Source organism: Hippocampus comes, unplaced genomic scaffold, assembly GCF_001891065.2.
Source record: "Hippocampus comes isolate QL1 unplaced genomic scaffold, H_comes_QL1_v1.1 scaffold161, whole genome shotgun sequence".
In the NCBI taxonomy this organism is placed as follows: domain Eukaryota; kingdom Metazoa; phylum Chordata; class Actinopteri; order Syngnathiformes; family Syngnathidae; genus Hippocampus; species Hippocampus comes.
This window is the reverse complement of record NW_017806067.1, coordinates 383,424-388,496: the sequence shown is the minus strand read 5'-3', so window position 1 is coordinate 388,496 and position 5,073 is coordinate 383,424. Positions and strand designations below refer to the sequence as shown.

Below are 5,073 nucleotides of genomic sequence, written 5' to 3'. Positions count from 1 at the left end.
GGTGGGGGGGGGGGGTAATAGGTCCTGTTTACAGCCTTCCCAATAATCAACCCAGCAGGAGGCCCCCTCCCCTGCTTTTACTGTTGTTTACTACTGTTTACTCTTACCTCCTCTCATGCACGCCGTCATGGAGGCTGCAGCGAGAAGAAAACGTCCCAAGAACCCATGCCTGGAAAGACACAAGAAATCTGTCACTTTACTTTGAAGTTCATTTGCACACTGTATTCAAAAAAAAAAATAAAGTAAAATAAAATTAAAAGAAAAAGGCAATTTTGGTTTCAAGTATCCATTTCTCTTCAGCCACACCATTTATAATTTGTTGTGAAAATTTCAGCACCCCAAGACCGCTTCTTTCACAAACAATTGGGAGGCCCATCTACTTTAGGGAGACTGACAAAGACGTTTCAAGAAGCCATGCTTCGGGAGTCGTCCACGTTGCTTTGAAACAGCATTTTTAGGGGCCGCATTCAGGGGTCCTTGTCGCCTGAAGGATTTTCAAAGCCTAAATAAGTAGGTAAGCAAGGCCAACTCCTGCAAAATTAACAGAAACTGGAAGCAACAAATTAAGTCAATGTGGTTGGGATTTGTCAGTGTAACAATTGATGTGAGACTTTTTACCGGCCGATGCGGCATATCCCCGCAAACGTCCGCAGTCCCACAGGCATTAAATGAGGCGTTATTGGCAAATGATCACCATTTAACATTGCAGCTGCCCACGTCACGGCTCGTTTATGAAGCTGAGCGCCGCCGTCAGCAACTCTCGCAATCGTCTTTAAGTGCAACACGCAACCAAAACAAAATCCTGCCAATCGAGCTCATTTTAACTGCTTTTAGTGCCACACGCACACACTTGACGCCTGCCTTTCCTCTGTTAACACCTCCACTGGCAAACACGGAGGTGGCGAGCCAGGATGCATTTTGTCATCACGTGCGCTGTGCACGCGCGCACACACAGAGTGCAATCAACACATCAAGGCATATGAAAATGTTTCACAAGATGGTGGATGATGACAAGCGTTTTTAAGAGTGAAGAGTGCGAGCCTCGATTGACCAATTGTGTTGCCAGCTTCAATTCATTGGCAGATCCAAAATGTCCGGCGGTTACTGATGTCTACCCCACAATTCTCTGGTCAGTTTTGCTTCGGTTATCGCAAGTAATCGAGTGATGACTGATTCAGTTCGCCTGTTATCAGGTCTGAAGTGCGGTCCGCACCCCTCAGCCCTGCTTAGTCTGGACTCAAACTCAATTTGAACAAATAGTTTTTTTAAAAGACATCCTTTTAGATTTGGTGAAGCAGCATGTGGTTCAAGATCCAAGAATTAAAAATCGTATGCTTGTAGTCATTGGGTGCACGTGCTCTGCCGCTTCCCCCGATACTGCCGCGTATCTATTACAGCGCGTGGGCCGTGTTCTGGGTGAGTCGGGTCATTCGAGGGTAAGCGAGAGCTTGACTGTGACGCCCCGACGCAATCGCTAAGGTCACACACCCCGCCAACTTTAACCCCAGCTCAAGGCCGTGCCACTCCAACCTCCGACCTTCACCCTGGAAGGTCAGGGTTCCCGGTCAGGATTCGAGGCGGCACGCCAGACAAGCTTTGAAGTCTGCAGGTTATCTTTCACTGCGTGTTGTTGTTGTTGCCGTTGAAGGGGCACGCTCTTTATGAGCTTCTAATTGGAACGCTGCACTTTGACAAATTTGGCCATTCCGATTTATGGATTGGTTGCAGGACTGAGCGACATGGCCTTCAATTAACGTAATGTGAAGGAAGCTATTTTGAAGCGGCAAGCAAAAAAAATGGTCTGGTAGGACTGAATACATGGAAATCTGTGTGATTGCTTTTTGCATTTTAAATAGCCCCACTCTCCCACCCATTTTTTTCCTTCATGTCGGTAACCAAAAACAAAATGCATGCTGCTGCTACTCTTCCCACTCACAACATTTCTCCTCATTCACGCATACTTTTTCAACCGCTGGCACAAAGCGGCGGGGCGCACTTAACGAGCCATCAAACGTCGGTCGGGTAAAAGGCGAGCGACGGGACTCAGGCAAATCTTTCTTGGCAAGCCTCCCGACAACCTGTTGCGGGACCCCCCGCGCCGCACCGCCCCGCGCCGCTAAGCAGCGTTGTGGCTCACAATGTTACAAGGGCTGCGAATCGATTGCCCCCGCGACTGTTGCCAAACGCCCTCGCCGTGCCATCCGCCTCCACCGCTCCTCCTACCCCCCCGTCACAGCGATTAAAAAAAACCCAAAAAACGCCACAGCTCTCACTCGACACCCATGTGTTCTTATTTCTGGGCCAGCGTGACGGAAGCAAGGGGCCCCAGGTTGAGGCGTCCCACCTGGCCGACTGAGCCGTCGGATCACCCGACGGTGGTCATGTTAGTCTTAACTGCAATTCCAGACCTTCTCCTGCCAGCCTCTGTTTCTTTTTTTAATAAACGCTCATCAGCCAAGCCTTCATCCGACATCACCCAATGAGTTGGAAGACTTGTTTGAATCCAGTCCTTCCAGGCCCATTTAGTCACGTTGCAGTTTTCAAGACAAATGTTGAACGTGTCAGTCAGGTTGGGGATGCTGCTGTGATTGACCATTCCAAAATGGGTCTGGTCGGACTGAATGTGAAAAAACTACATATCTATATAAAATGTGTATCTCCCAACACCTTATCCGACATCTCCCCGTGAGATGGAAGCGTGACAATCGGGAAACAACGGCTGTTAGTTACAGAAAATGCATTAGTGGCGTGAGCCGGACCAGAGGAAGTGGTGGGATTATGGTGGGCCAGAGTGGGACAAGCGCGGGCGAGGGGGGTGCAGATCTCTCCTGCCCTCTCCGCAGTAAAGTGTCCAGATTTACAGGCCCTCTGGGGAGCCGGGGTGGGGGCAAGACACGGATACGCAGTCGTCATTCCGTCAAAAGTGGACAGCTCCTGATTTTAAGATCATCCTAAAAGGCTCGACGCCAGGTGGCCGGCGCGGGGCTTTTGATGAAACTATTGCTACCTTGGTACAACAGCTGTAAACAAGTCCACGCGCTGACTGAGCAGCGATGCCAAGTCGCCTGTAGCCTGCTCCTTTTTGGCCCGCATGGGAAGCCGGCTGTGTTGGACAAGTCCCGCTGCCCACGCAATGCAATGATTATCTTGTCCTACACTGTTTGTCCCCCTTTTACCTGGCGTGCATGTGACAACTCGCACATCCTCCAAGCCGTTTGACTCTGATGTCGCTCATTCGATTCGGCTCCATCTATGCATTTCCCTGTTTGGATATTTTTGGAACATTGTTATGCCATTTACAAATATTTGCACAGATCTGTGAATAGTATTGCTTGTTTTGTCAAAGTTTGTCTATTTTGTTCTTATTGTAATGATAATCAATGTTGTTTGAGCTGGAACAATTAGATGGCAAAAAAAAATTCCAACTCAATCCTGCCAGTTTAGATTCCTGTCCAACACCTTGCAGTGTCCTTTCAAAGCTATGGCGGCGGTCCTCGGAAAAAACACCTCAGCGGAAACGGGAAGTGCTTTGGGGCGCGGGTCTTGACCCCTCTCATGAGTCAAACGGAGCCCACCCCTGAAGGGACACGGGAAGGTTCCGGTCCTGCCAACAAGGTGTGGAAGGATTTTGGGAGGGGGCGCCCTGGATGCACATCTGAATGGATGTGTGAGTCGGAGGGAAGGGGGGCACATCTACTTGCGTACGGCACCTGAACGTCCTCCTCAAAATGACTCGAAACTGTGAGGAGCTCCACAAAAGGTTACAGCCGCATCATCCGGAACGTGAGAAAAATGATGGACAATTTTCCCGTTAATCCCGCACATGGCGAGCGGATGCTTTTAGCGCCAGGGATTGTGTTTTATTTTTTGGCCAAAACACGGATGATGTCATGGGAGCGGCGTTAGCCCTCCATCTGATATTTCACTTTAATGGAGCGGCCAAAGCAGTCAGCCGGCCCAGGGAGCCCTTGCGCCGCCGCCACAGATTTGGCTCCACTAACAACGGCAATTTCATGTCTCCCTCCCCGCTCCTCCCCCGGTATCACATTCCCAACACCCCACTTGTGCTGCTGTGCCTTAGTTTTAGGGATGCTATTGTGGTCGTGTAAGACATGACAGGTCTGGTGGTGGATTTAATGCGTGTAAAAACTGTGCGATGAGTTGTGTGAATGGGGGTCATAGCACATTTTTGTAAATTTGGGGTTGCTATTGTGATGATTTGAGCAATGCAGCATGACGACACGGGTTTGGCAGCACTGAATGTGTGGAAAAATTGCGCGATGAGCTGCTTCAACTAGCCCAAGCAGACCTTTTTGGTATGCTGCTGTACTTGAACATACATTGTTCACACGTTGGGAAAGTTAAGAATGCTCCTTCGAACAGTTACTGGAAGTGAAATACCTCCATGGGCCCGGTGGGACTGAATATGTGGATTCCAACCAGACCTGTTTAGACATGTCGCTTTCCACTTCCCATTTTGGTGAAGTTGCGGTGATACTTTCAGCCATCTTGCATGCCTAAATGGGTCTGGTAGGAATTACTAAGATGATGACTTATTTGAATCAAGTCCTGGCAAACCCGTTTTGGCATGCTGCAGTATTTTGCCTTCGGAGTCCTTTTTTTTCCCCCCAACAGAGTGGAATTTCCACAGCCGTCTCCCCCGCGGGATGATTTGCTGTCAGGCGTCATATCGCGGCAGAGTCACCTCCAGTTTAAGTTACATGATGGACGACGGGGCACTCGGATCGACTTTCTGATACGGCGAGGAGCGTCTGAGATGAGGGAAGAATAATTGCAAAGGCGACGGATGGCGGGAAGAGCGGGGATCAACGTTCTCAACCCGATTGCGCGCCGAGTAAACCTCAGAATCGAACGGGATCGTCCGAGAAGAAGACGCGGAGGAATTAGGAGGAAAAGGGTGGGGTGGGGGTTGCGGGGGTGATGACGAGGTTAGAGGGGACTTCTATGTTGAGCCTTCATTGAGCACTTGATGGATGCTCTGTAACCAATGGAGGTAAAGAGCACCCCCCCCATCTCAAAAATGAGTCTCTCTCTCACACACACACACACACA

General features: G+C 49.7%; 1 long non-coding RNA gene across 2 annotated transcripts in view; it reads right to left on the bottom strand.

Annotated features, from left to right (window-relative positions):
- Nucleotides 1–30: 30 nt before the first annotated feature.
- LOC109530139 (uncharacterized) overlaps nucleotides 31–5,073 on the bottom strand; it is a 20,933-nt gene continuing 15,890 nt past the window's right edge. For both annotated transcript variants that reach the window (XR_002170959.1, XR_002170958.1), the window contains one exon: nucleotides 31–169. This is a non-coding gene — a long non-coding RNA (uncharacterized LOC109530139). The remainder of the gene's footprint in view (nucleotides 170–5,073) is intronic.